General features: G+C 42.0%; 1 protein-coding gene across 2 annotated transcripts in view; it reads right to left on the reverse strand.

Moving 5' to 3' along the window:
* Positions 1-12,340, reverse strand: part of VPS37C (VPS37C subunit of ESCRT-I) — a 34,052-nt gene extending 21,712 nt beyond the window's left edge. The window contains exon 1 of one of the 2 annotated variants that reach the window (XM_074336457.1): positions 12,123-12,340. The gene's annotated coding sequence lies outside the window, so the exon portion shown is untranslated. The remainder of the gene's footprint in view (positions 1-12,122) is intronic. The other variant, XM_074336456.1, reaches the window with a different exon arrangement.
* Positions 12,341-14,456: the final 2,116 nt, after the last annotated feature.

Below are 14,456 nucleotides of genomic sequence, written 5' to 3' on the forward strand. Positions count from 1 at the left end.
AGCCAGAAGACACTGGAACCACTTCTTAAAATGTTGAAAGAAAAATATAACCTAGAATTCTATATCCAGGGAAAATAACTTTCAAAAACAATGGCTTTAAAAATAAGACTCCTCAGACATCTAAAACGTGAAAGAATGCGTCACCAACAGACCAGCATTACAAGAAATACTACGGAAAGTCCTCAAGTCAGAACTAAAACAAAATGAAAATCTGGATCTATATGGAGGAATGAAGAGCACCAGAAATGATAACCATGATAAACATGTAAGAAAGCAAAAATAACAACAATGTATTATAAAAAATGTAGCTATGAGGATGACATCATACAAATGGCAGCATGAGGTGAGCCTCTTGAAACTTCCCCTGAAATTTACAACAAATTAAACAGCTATAACTCCACAAAGGACTCCCTGCGCAGTACACAGGCAAGACTGAGAGACGCGTGATTGAAATCATCTAAAGGTGGGCAAATTCGGTGAACAGGGGAGGAGGGAAGGGGGAAGTGCGGAGACGTGGGACGTGCAGGACACAGGATGCAGACCGGAGCTTGGGGCTCCCAGCGCCCTGCATTCCAGAGCTACTGCAGCCATGGGAATGGGAAGAATTTGGACTGCTAGTGCTCCCCTTATGGCCCACAGTCCCACCTGAGGGATCAGCATGTAACACAGCTGAACCCAACACTCACAGCAGAGACCTCGAGGAAAGACTGAGGGAAGAAGGGTGAGAACAGTGGTTTAAGCCCTTACTGCCGGGCAGAGGACAGAAGGCACAGGCACCGAGCCTAGCTGACCCCTCCTGACCCTCCCAGAGCTCACCTCAACCCCACCTTCCCAGTGCTAGAAGTGGAACAGTAGCGGTGTCAGATCAAAAGAACAGAATATTTGCAGTTCTGAGAACTGCAGCCAGCCCATAGCCACTTATTCACAGCCCAACTAGTTCCAGCAAAGGGGAGGGAACCTTGGGTGCAGGATTAGCTATACTGGTGGTCACAGCCATTGCTCTGAGCCACCTCTTACAACCCACCTGGCCTTCTCCAAGTTACATTGTATTGAAGCTGTCAAAAATTAACGACAAAGAAAGAATCCTCAAGGCAACCAGGGAAAAGAAGAAGGTAACCTACAAAGGAAAGCCCATTAGATTATCTTCAGGTTTTTCAGCAGAAACTCTACAAGCCAGGAGAGAGTGGAACCAAATATTCAAAGTATTAAAAGAGAGAAATTATGAGCCAAGAATAATATATCCAGCAAAGATATCCTTTAGATATGAAGGAGGAATAAAGACCTTTCCAGACATACAGAAGCTGAGGGAATTTTCTAACACACGACCTGAACTAGAAGAAATACTGAAGGAGGCTATTCAACCTGAAACAAAAAAAGCAAAAGAATACAAAACCATGAGTAGTATTTCCAACAGACAGAAGCAGGAAATGACAACCCCTACACCAAATAGGACACTATACACTTAAACATACCATACAGGGTAAAGAAGGAAAAAAACACTTAAAATAACAGAGAGAGAGAGAGAGAGAGAGAGGAAAAAGACAACTTGCTACTGCAGCACAGATATCAACTCACAGCATAAATAGGGATAATTTGTGACAACAAAAACATAAAAGGGGAGAGAGTAAAGATCTGAGTCAGCACAAGGGAATGGAGAAAGTAAGCATGCTGAAGAAAACGGAATACTCTAAATATGAAACTTTCTTTTACATGAACTTAATTGTAACCACTCAAAAAAAATCCAGAATTGCAATATATAACATAAAAAAAGAAGAAACAGAGGGAAAAATCATAGAATACCACCACACTGAAATAATAGACAGCAACAAAAAGGCAAAAAACAGTGCAGACACTGTTCTACCAGAAAACCAGAGACAGAATGATAGGAAATCCTCATATATCAATAATCACCCTAAATGTAAATAGACAGAACTCACCAATAAAAAGGCACAAAGTAGATTCTGATGAACAGCCAGGTTTGAGAACCATAGGGAAAAAGGATCAATGGGCCATAGTGCAAGAAATTCAGTTGAGGACCAACCAAATTCTAAGGCTTTGAATGTTAACAGTCGATTTTGTACTTTATACAACAGCACGTATCAAATTTAGGTAATATATGGATAATTTTTAAAGGCAAAAATGTCTCTGGGGACCCTATGAGAAAACTGCAGTTAGTCAGTGGAGAGTCACAGAAAGTTTTGGGGGAGTGACAGCGCCCTGAGGTATGCATCTCAGATACTGATCTACTTACTTACAGTCTCTGGAATGGAAGGGAAAAGGGAGATGAGTTGATAAACTAAGATCCCACAGTGGTGGTTCAGGAGTAATAGGGATCATAGCCGAATTCGGGGCTCTAGAGCAAGTGTTTTCTCAGGCAGAGGAAGAAATGGTAGCAGAAGCATTTGTTATATAGGAGGTTAAAAAAGACCCCTAAAAAGTCTGGTTGCTTAGGAGGTTAAGACTGCTGCTTTTCTTTTCTCTGTCACCGTTGGCTCTTAACACAAGCAACCCTTGGGACACTTTTTAACTGATTTGTTTGGGAAGCCCAAATTTATATTCCTGTCCTTAAAAAGCGATTCCTGTATAAATTTTCTCTGGTCAGCTTCTTAATTTACAGCAGTGTTTTTTAAAGCATACTCTGCAGGCCCTTAGGGTTCCCGGAGACCCTTTCGGAGAGTTCTGCAAAGTAAAACTGTTTTCATAATAATACTATTGAAACTTTACCTGCCCTTTCCACTGTGTTGACATTTACACTGAGGGTGGAAACCAGTGGTAGGTGAAAGTGTTGGCCAGGCCGTGGTCCTGCATTGCACTAGCAGCTCTTGTATCTTTACTGCCACACACTTGCCGAACAAAGAAAATCCACTTTCACTTAGGAATGTCTTGATGGAGCAGTTACAATGATTAATTTTATTAAAGCTTGATCTTTGAGAGAAAGAAAAAGGCACAGAGTAGCATATTGGATCAAAGAACTAAACCCAACCATATGCAGCCTCCCAGAGACACATCTCAGCTACAAGGACAAATATAGACTCAAAGTGAAAGGGTGGAAATTCACACTCCAAGCAAATGGTATTCAGAGAAAACCAGGTGTAGCTATAGTGATATCAGATGAAACACTTCAGGATAAAAAAGGTAACAAGAGACAAAGATGGACATTTCATAATGATAAAGGGGACTATACAACAAGAAGACATAACAATCATCAATATTTATGCTCCCAATCAGGGAGCACGGAAATATACCAAGCAACTACTAACAGAACTAAAGGGAGAAATTGACCAAAACACAATTACAGCAGGGAACCTAAATACATCACGGACAGCTATGGATAGATCATCCAATCAGAAAATAAATAAATATCAGTCCTAAATGACACATTAGATGAAATGGACATAATGGACATTTATGGAGCACTTCATCCTAGAACATCAGACTATACATTTTTTTCTAGTGTACATGGAACATTCTCAAGGATAGACCACATATACATTGGGACATAAAACTAGCCTCAGCAAATTTAAGAAGATTGAAATCCTACCAAGCATATTCTCTGATCACAAGGCTTTGAAATTAGATATCAACTGCAAAAAGAAAGCAGGAAAAAACCACATCTTTGTGGAGATTAAACAACATACTTTTGAAGAACGACCAGGTCAAAGAAGAAATAAGAGGAGAAATCAAAAGATACATAGAAACAAATGAGAATGAAAATACATCCTACCAAAATTTTTGGGATGTAGCGAAAGCAGTTTTAAGAGGGAAATTTGTACCATTACAGGCCTATCTCAAGAAAGAAGAAAAATCCCAAATAAATATCCTCACATTATACCTTAAACAACTAGAAAAAGAACAAATGAAACCCAAAGTCAGCAGAAGGAAGGAAATAATAAAAATCAGAGCAGAACTCAATGAAAGAGAGAACAAAGAGACAATAGAAAAAAATTAATGCAACAAAGAACTGGTTCTTTGAAAAGATTAATAAAATTGACAAACCCTTGGCTAGACTCACTAAGATAAAAAGAGAAAAGACACAAATAAACAAAATCAGAAATGAAAGAGGGGAAGTTACCATAGATGCCACAGAAATAAAGGATCATCCAAAAATACTATGAAGGACTGTATGCCATCAAATTCAATACTTGTCCATTTCTTCAATTTTCGACAAAGAAGCCGAAAACATACAATGGAGAAAAGACAGCCTCTTCAATAAATGGTGCTGGGAGAATTGGAAAGCCACATGCAAAAGAATGAAACTAGACTGCTATCTGTCACCATGTACCAAAATTAACTCAAAATGGATCAAAGAACTAAACGTTAAGACTTGAAACAATAAACTGCATAGAAGAAAACATAGGTACTAAACTTATGAACCTTGGGTTCAAAGATGATTTTATGAATTTGACTTCAAAGGCAAGGGAAGTAAAAGCTGAAATAAATGAATGGGACTATATCAAACTAAAAAGCTTCTGTACAGCAAAAGAACCCATCAACAAAATAAAGAGGCAACCAACCGAACGCAAGAAGATTTTTTCAAACAACGCCTCCGATAAGGGGCTAATATCCAAAATATATGAGGAACTCATACAACTCAACAACAAAAAAATAAACAATCCGATTAAAAAATGGGCAGAGGACCTGAATGGACATTTCTCCAAAAGGACACACAAATGACCAATAGATATAAGAAAAAATGCTCAACATCACTAATCATCTGAGAAATGCAAATAAAAGCCACAATGAGATACCAGTTAGAATGGCTATCATCAACAAAAGAAATAATAACAAGTGTTGGAGAGGCTGTGGAGAAAAAGGAACCCTCATACTCTGTTGGTGGGAATGCAGACTGGTGCAGCCGCTACAGAAGGAAGTGTGGAGGTTCCTCAAAAAATTAAGAATAGAATTACCATATGACCCAGCAATCCCTCTCCTGGGTATCTACCCAAAACAATCTGAAAACATTTATCTATAAAGACGTATGTGCTCCAATGTTCACTGCAGCTTTATTTACAGTGGTCAAGACATGGAAACAACCAAAGTGCCCTTCAATAGATGACTGGATAAAGAAGATGTGGTATATATATATCTACAATGGAATACTATTCTGCCATAGGAAAAGATGAAATAGTGCCATTTACGACAACATGGATGGATCTTGAGATTATTATGCTAAGCGAAATAAGTCAGACAGAAAAAGTCGAGAACCATCCATATGATTTCACTGATACGTGGTATGTAAAACTGAAAACAACAAAAGAACAAGACAAACAAATGAAGAAACAAAAACTCATAGACACAGACAACAGTTTAGTGGTTACCAGAGGGTAAGAGGGGAGGCAGGTGGTAGATAGGGGTAAAAGGGATCAAATATATGGTGATGAAAAGAGAACTGACTCTGGGTGGTGAACACACAATGTGATATATAGATGATATATTACAGAATTGTACACCTGAAACCTATGTAACTTTACTAATAATTGTCACCCCAATAAACTTTAAAAAAAAAGATGAAAAATGGCAAAAAGAAAAATGTACAATGAAATGTGTGACAACAACAGTATAAAGGCCAGAAAGGAGGAAATGAGAGTATACTATTGTAAGGTTCTTGTACTATATGTGAAGGTTCTTGTACTTGATGATAGACTGTGACAAGTTAAAGACGCATACTATGAGTCTTAAAGCACCACACGCATACAAAAGAGTTATAACTAATAAACCAACAAAGGAAACAAAATGGAATCATAAAAATTAGTCCCAAAGAGGTCAAGAAAAAAAGGGAAATGGGAAGAAAGAACAAGGAACAGACTGAGAAAAAAATACAGCAAGATGATAAGAGTTAAACCCAAATATACTAATATGATATTAAATGTAAATGGTCTAAACATCCCAATTAAAAGGCAGAGACTGTAAAATTGGATTTTTACAAATGCAAAACCCATCTACATGCTGCCTACTTTGAATATAAAGACACAAATAGTTTAAAAGTAAAAGGATGTAAAGGAATACATCATGCTAACACTAATTTTTTTAAATCCGTATCCATTGTTTTAATTGTGGTAAAATATATATAAAATTTACCATTTTAACCATTTTTAAGTGTACAGTTTTGTGACATTAGGTACATTCACACTGTTGTACGACCATCACCACCACCCACCTCCAGAACTTTTTCATTATCCCAAAATGAAAACTCTGTACCCATTAAACATTAACTCTCCATTCCTCCTTTCCCCCAGTCCCTGAAACCATCATTCTTCTTTCTGTCTCTATGAATTTAACTATTCTAGGAGCATTATATAAGAGGAATCACCCAGTATTTCTCCTTTTGTGACTGGCTTGTTTTACTTAGCATTATTTCTTCAAGTTTCATCCATGCTGTAGCATGTGTCAAAATTTTCTTTCTTTTTAAAGTTGAATTATATTCTATTGTGTGCATATACCACATTGTTTACCCATTCTTCTGTCAGTAGACAGCTGGGTTGCTTCCCCCTCTTGGCTATTGTGAATAATGCTGCCATGAACATGGGTGTGCAAATATGTTTGAGTCTCTGCTTATATTTCTTTAGGACATATACCCAGAAATGGAATTACTGGATCACGTGGCAATTCTACATTTAATATTTTGAGGAATTGCCATACTGTTTTCCCCAGCAGGTGCGTATTTTACATTCCCACCAGCCACAAATAAGTGTTCCAATTTCCCCACCGCCTAGCCAACACTTCTGGTTTTTTTGATAATAGCCATCCGAAATGGTGTAAAGTGGTATCTCGTTGTCATTTTTATTTGCATTTCCCTAATGACTACTGATGTTGTGCATCTTCATGTGCTTATTGGTCATTTGTGTACCTTCCTTGGAGAAATGTCTATTCAAGTCCTTTGCCCATTTTAATCAGGGTTTTTTTGGTTGTTGTTGAACTGTAGGAGTTCTTTATATATTCTGGATATCAATCCATTAACACTAACTTTTTAAAAACCGGCATATTAATAGAGACAAAGTAGATTTCAGGGCAAAGAACATTACCAGGGATTAAAAGAGTCATTTCATGATAAGGGAGATCAATTCATCAAAGGGACGTAACACTCCAAAATGTTTATGTACTTAATAACAGAGATGCAAACCATGAAGCAAAAACTGATGAAACTACAAAGAGAAAAGGACAAATCCACAATTACAATTGTTAGTTTCAATGCCCCTCTTTCAATAACTGATAGAACAAGTATATAGAAAAGCAATTAAGGACATAGAAGACTTGGAACAGAACCAGAACTACCAACCAACTTAACTTAATAGACATTTATACGCAAAACACTCCACTTAATGACAGCAAAAAATACATTGTTCACAAGTGTTCACAGAACATTTACCAAAGTAGACCACAGTCTGGGCCATAAAACAATCACAGTAAATCAAATCACTTCAAATCATACAAAGTATATCCTCCATTTACAAAGAAATTAAATTAAAAATCAATGTTTACTGGACAGAAAGAGAATAAAGTAATAACTATAATGTTGACTTTGACTTTTTTACTACTTGTAATCCTGCAGAGGGAGCAGTTAAATTAGCAGTGGGACAAAAAGTACTCATATGTCTTCAGTGCTACGCATACCTGATGGGTTGCCTGTTTACCCACAAGGTTGAGTATCTCCTCTCTTCTCTCCTCTCCAGCCCATCCTAAGCCCCAGGGGCACCATTTGTCAGCCCCAGCCAATTCAGGACAAACCTGTTTGATACTTGCTCAAGTCTTGCACATAAACTTGTGAAAAGGGAAAACCTATGAGTGGTGAAAGGGAAAATAATGCAGTGGAAGAAGCACCTGCTAAGCAAACATGCCTTTAAAGTTCCCCAAACCTCAGACTGTTGCCATTACAGAGCTTTCTCTGACAGGGGGCAACCATGCTGGAACAAATCCGAACCTTCTAAAAACTCCAGATCCTGAGCAGAAACTAACAGAATTTCCAAACAACAGAGATCTAATCAAATTAAAACCAGGTCTTCCATGACCTGATTATGTCAGTCTGGAAAAACCCTACTAGTACTGGCCAACAGCATCTGGAGATGATTCATGAGGCACAACTAGTTATTCCAATGCCCTTTAAATGGTAGATTAGGTCAGAATAGCCAATTTCACATCAATAAGCAAAAGGAAAACAAGATTCCTTAGAAATAATCTCACTTCCAAGCTCAGCAAATCTACAAACTCCTTTAGGCAGTGCTTCCCAAACTTGTCTTACAAGAAGAATCACCCAGTGCACATATTAAAAATACAGAGTCCTGGGACCCCATCAGACAGTCTAAGCGAAATTCTCCAGAGGTGGATTTTTAACAAGCACCACAGATGATTTTTAGGTCCAGGAAGTACACATTAGCTTTGAGATGAGACTAACAGGTTAAAAATCCCAACTCAGCCACTTACTGGCTGTGTGATCCTAGCCAAATTTTCTACCATGTCCACGACTCTGTTTTCCTCTGTAAAATGAGATCACGATCTACTTTAAAATGTTCTGAGTTCAGTATGTTCACAAAGCCCCTCGAACAGTGTGAAGAGCACATGGCAGCCAAGCAAGAAATCAGAGCTGTTGCTATCTAAACAACAGCCACCAGAAACTGCCCCAATGAAGTATACAATGCAAATTTCCTATCTAATGGAAATTACAAAGGCACCAAACCAGGAAATATAGCAAAAAAGGCTTTTCTGGGCGCTGTGGCTGCCAAGAATGACTCTCACTGCAGGGTCCAGTATTCTGCCCAAGTCCTCACTCCCATCCAGAACCAGAGTTCAGGCCTGTGCAGGGTTGCAGCTTTGGACAACAGCCAAAGAAAGGCACTCCTTCCCAAATCCCTCTGTCACCATCACCTCCAGCGCCAGAGCTGACAGTCACAGACTGAGAGTCAGGTGGCAGCATCTTGCAGACACTAGTAGGAAACGGGACTCCTGAAGAAGAGGCAGGGAACCAATGAAGGGAGTGGAAAAGGGCTGAGTCAGTAACAGAATTACTGGGATACTGCTGAAGCAAAGGGAAGTGACTCTGTGACGTTTGCAGAGCTGAAGGTGGGCATTACTGGCTGTGGGGAGGAAAAAAGGAGGAACCAGGCACCTATTGAAGATATACAGACAGTTCTGGCTTCTGATGGTTCAAAGTCACGCTTTTCTGACTTTATGACGGTGCAAAAGTGATATGCATATAAACTACATGAGATATTCAATACTATTCTAAAATAGGCTTTGTATTAAATGATTTTGTCCAACTGTAGGCTAATGTAAGTGTTCTGGGCACGTTTTAGGGAGGCTAAGCTATGATGTTCAATATGGTTAGGTGTATTAAATTTTCGATTTATGATATTTTCAATTTACCATGGGTTTATCTAGACATAACCCCATTGTAAGTTGAGGAGCATTTGTGTGTGTGTGTATATATATATATATATATATATATATATATATATATATATATATATATATACTGTGTATACATATATACACACACACACACACCATTGCCCTTTGCACTCTGGAGGAACCAGGTACATACTGGACATGGATACACACTGAAGGGTGTGGACAGAAAAGGGGCCAGAGGTTAAACTTGACAAGCTAAGGAGCCTGAAAATAACAACGTAAGATGGCATAAACATAAAATTCCTAAGGTGGACCATGGCGGGAAGTCACATCTAGCCTGTGGCTTCCTTGATAAAGGTCAATCTTTACCTTAAGTCAGCCTGTCTACTGTCTTTTTGCATCTAGGATAACATGCCCTTGGAATGTCAGTAATCCTTTTTTCCGGACCAGAGTAGGAAACTACAGAACCTCTTGTTATTTTTCTTGTCCCGATTACCATCTCTATGTGGTGTAAGAAGTGAACTATTAACTCTCCTGTACCCACCTATGTGAAAGTACCTGTCTTTCCAATTTTCTTTTATCCAATCCCAGAGATTTCCTGCTTTGCTTTTTCCCACCCCCTTAATCTACCACCAATGGATTTCATGTAACCGTCCTCCTTTAATTCTATATATAAAATAGACTGCAAACCACCATTTTGCACAGCATTTTCTCAATCCACTGAGATTTTGCTTCCCAGCAACTGTCATCAGTTTGGCTCAAATAAACTCTTACAACCCTTCTCTTAGGCTGGATGTTTTTTCGACCAGGGGACCAAAGTTTTTGCCTTTTGGGATATCAATTTTAAACTGGTTAAGAAACAAAAGACTCAGAATGACCCTCTGACCTTCCCTCCTTTCTGCCTAAGAGATTCAGATGGAAAAACCTGCTTTAGGACAGGAACCTTAACATAATCACCTTAGCATCAGACAGGAAGACTCCAAGCATGAGCTTGTTGACTAAATCCCTCCCCCAAATTGTTTTCTGGGTTGCCTAGAAAAAATTTACCTGCCAAGTGTGTTCTATTATTCCTCACTTACCTGCAAATTGCCCATTCTCACTTTTAAAATCTAAGATCCCATTCCCCAACTTCTCCTTTGTCCAAAATAATATATATATAATTATATATACGATACATATATCCAATTTTACCTCATACCATATATATTATATCCAATTACACCTCACATATATATCATATATATCGTATATACGTACACGAGGTGTGATCACAAACTACAGTGAATGTTTAAATTAAAAAAATTATTACAGAAGACACATTGCCATTAATCCCCCTCAAAATACTCCCCCTGGTTTCAAACATACTTATCCCATCATTCTTGCCACTTTCTAAAGCAGTAACGGAAGTCCTCTTTCGTGAGTGTCTTTAGTTCTGCTGTCATGGCTGCCCTGATGTCATGAACCGATTCAAAACATTTACCTTTCATGGTCATTTTGACTTTGGGGGAAGAGTCAGAGGTGACACGGTGCCAGATCCAATGAATAAGGAGGATGAGGACACACCGTAATGTTTTTATTTGACAGAAATTGCCGTACCAGAAGCGATGTGTGACAGGGACTGTTGTCATGATGAAGGTAAAAACTGTTTGTCCATTTTATGTTCATGTGTTGTTCGTGATCCATGATTTACGGCATACTTGAAAACATACCTTCTCTCAACCGTAGCTCACACCCAACTAACTACACCAGAACAAGATGAAACTTGTCACACACTGTTACTAAGGTTTGATGTGCTGCCTCCAGTATTGAAGATCCCCGTCTTTCTGTTGGATGGCACTCAGCAGCAGCATTCACATTTTTTTCTCACCTCTGGAGATATACAGAGGGTGCCCCAAAAAATGTATCACATTTTAAGAAAGGAAAACACTGTATTAAAATTGTAATAATATATACTGATAACAAAAGATGTATTCAAGTCATGTGTATATATTTTTTTGGCACCCCCACTAGATCTCAAATTTTACCTCACTGTCTTTGGAGTTTTCATGGCTTATGTGAATCCCCTGTGTGCACATACAAAATTTGACTTTCTCCTGTTAATCTATCTCTGTTAATTTGATTATTAGCCCAGCTATAACTTAGGTGAGGGGAAAAGTACTATTTTTTTAGCTTCGCCCCCTCCCCCCCTACACACACACACACACATACACACCCCAATGCCCTTTGTACCCAGCAGGTCTAGGGATAGGGACTGGTCAGTGATGCTGGGCGGTCCAAGTCTGGGTCCAGAAGAAAGGATAAGAACAGAGCCAACGCCGACAGCCTCATCCTCTCACTGCCCTGGGGAAAGGGCACAGACCAGGGGAGTCAAACACCAGTTCCCCCGACCCCACTCTGCCAACGGCCTCCCTTGTGTCCTCTGGCAAGTGAGACCCCACTCTTAGGCCTGTTTCCCCACCTGTACAATGGGCAAAGTGGCTCTAACGTCACTCGAGCTGTGAGCAGCAAAATGCTCAAATATGAGATGGAAAATGAAGGGTGGCGGTAAGGCGCGGGGAGGCGCGACCCGCGGAGGTAGCCCCGGCAGCGCCTCGCGCCCTCCCCTCACTCACTCCCTCCCACTGCGAAGGGCAGGGGCGCCGGCCCTCGGCGGCAGTCACGCGCCCCTCGCGCCCAATCACCGGCGTCTACCAGAGTGAGGCAAGCAGGAGGGGGCGCGCCGGCGGCCATTGCAGCACCACCCCCATCCTCGTCCTCGCCCCTCCCCGGGCCCCGCTCACCTGCCGGGGCCACCACCGCTGCCGCCGCCACAGCCGCCGCGGGTTAAACCACAGCCCACACTGACACTTCCGGGGGCCGTGAGGCCCGCCCCCGCCTGCCGGATGTGACACCCCTTCTAACGTCCGGGTCTGGAAACGCGGCTCACACTACTCGTCCTGCTATCACGTTGGCCGCCCTGTGGGCCTCTGAGTTACGACACCGGCCCTCCACCAGATGCACTCGCGGCACCCGGGACCTTCCCCATGGGCAGGCCCAAAAGACCCCGCCCGCGAAGCGGACTCCCGGCCCCGCCCCCCGCGGGCCTCCGGCCCCGCCCCCAGGAGGGCACCGCCCTTGAGGCCAGACCTGGACGCCTTGGGCGAGTGCGCCTGCGCAAAGCCTCCCCCGGCTTCTTGGGTGGGCGAGGGGGCTGCTGTTAGGCAGGGCTCGGCTAAGGGGCGGTTCCTCAAAGCCGCCAAAGAAAGAGCCCGAAAGGAAACTAATGGAATCCCAACACGTAGATGAGCCGAGCTCAGACTGCGGCATCCCCACGCCAACCAAATGCTCTCTTCTGTGACACCGTTTGGCCCCATGAATGGAGTGGCAGCAGACCAACCTGTCCCCTGGCAAAGAGCAGTGTCTATCGGTCTGGAACTGACTGGCAGGCTCCAGAAAACAACTCTGAGTAGTTTCCCCAAAAGTAACCTGTTTCCCAAGGCCCTGTATTACATACACGTTTAGTCCATTCTGTGTGGGTAGTGCTTTAAAAATTACAGACGTCCTTATGTGTGGTGTCTTCCCCAGGCGCTGGTATTGGACGACCAGGCCTAGAGGTGAATCTCATCCCGTTTTGCCTCTTAGCAATGTCCATAATTGCAGCTTTGTAAAAATAGGTACCCCAGGAGGAGAGTTTCTTAGACCAAGGAAACCATGACACCTCAAATTCAAAACCTTCTTAGGTGCTGAATTAAGACCATCATTGCTAGTGACAGAAACCCAACGCAAACCAGCTTCCGCAAAAGGGGAATTATTGGATCACATAAACATAAAGCCCAGGGCTGTAGTCAGTATTTTTCTTTGGAAGGATGGGCAGTGGCCTCCATCCTCGTTTGACTCTGTTCTTTCTCTTTTGTGTTATCACCCTTTCCATTCAGCAGATAGTCGCAAGATATCTATTTCAAATACTAAAGAGAATGTATCTGATTGGCTAAGATAATCACCATTGCCCCTATTGGACAGAGCTTTCCCTTTCTTTCCACCTCATAGGTTATCAGGTAGCCTCTGGATTAATGATCCTTGGGTCAGGTGATAACCCTTCACCAATCAGTGGTCACCCCTTAGGGCGCAGTAGAGCTCAGTAAAGAAGGCAATCTCAGCTACTGATCTTTCTGAGACCCCAGTGACTCATTTGAGGGATGCCAGGGCTGGTTTTGCAAACATTTCACATTGAACATAATGTCGGCATGTCTTGCATTAACAGCAGCCACCAGCAAGCTGGATTGAAACTGCTTCTGTGGGGTAGGGAGGACCAAAGCAGAAGACCTTAACTTTTTGTCCTAAGCCCTTTTGTGCTATATAATTTTTCATCCTGTACATATATTAATTGGGGGGAGGGATTAGAAAACATTATTGATAGGTTAGCTTGAGTTTATATTCAACAAGCCTTTCACTCACAAGTAATTTGTTGACATATGGAATGTGGACGTGATAGCTGGAGCTAGAGTAGTGTCGTGGGCGGAGGCCTGCTCACCGCGCCATTTTTCAGGCGGGGCGGCCTGCGGGGTCTCTGCTCCCGCTCCCCACACAAGAACGCAGGATATGGTGAGGCCAGAAAGGAACACCCACAGGGCCATAGGTAGGGGAGTCATACCACTATGGTCTCACTGGAGGCTGGGCCCACCGGACGCGCGACCTGCCGTCTGCCTTTCCTCCAGCCGACCGACGACTCTCCTCCACTCTCCTCGACTCTGTTCCTTTCCTCTCTTCCGCTCTCTTCGGCTCTCCTCTTCCACTCTCCTCGGCTCTGCTCGGCTCTTCGGCAATCCTCGGCAGTCCTCGGCTCTCCTCCGTAGCTGCAGCAGTTATACCAGCAGCCAATCGGCTAACCGGCCACAGCCTACGGCCAATCAGCCACAGCCGAGCCAGCACCTTTCCACATGAGGCCGAGAGCCTGTAAACTACTCTCTGGGGCTCTGTCCCCACAGTAGTCATCTTGAACTGTGAAGTGACCATGGAAATAGAGGCTATACCTGGCAGCACAACAAAATAGAAGAAGCCTGAGTCCTGATACCACGGACCACCGTGGTTACTACTGGATGCCCACTGCTGGACCGTCACAGGAGAGGGAAATAAAC

This window comes from Rhinolophus sinicus, linkage group LG06 (genome assembly GCF_036562045.2).
Source record: "Rhinolophus sinicus isolate RSC01 linkage group LG06, ASM3656204v1, whole genome shotgun sequence".
In the NCBI taxonomy this organism is placed as follows: Eukaryota; Metazoa; Chordata; class Mammalia; order Chiroptera; family Rhinolophidae; genus Rhinolophus; species Rhinolophus sinicus.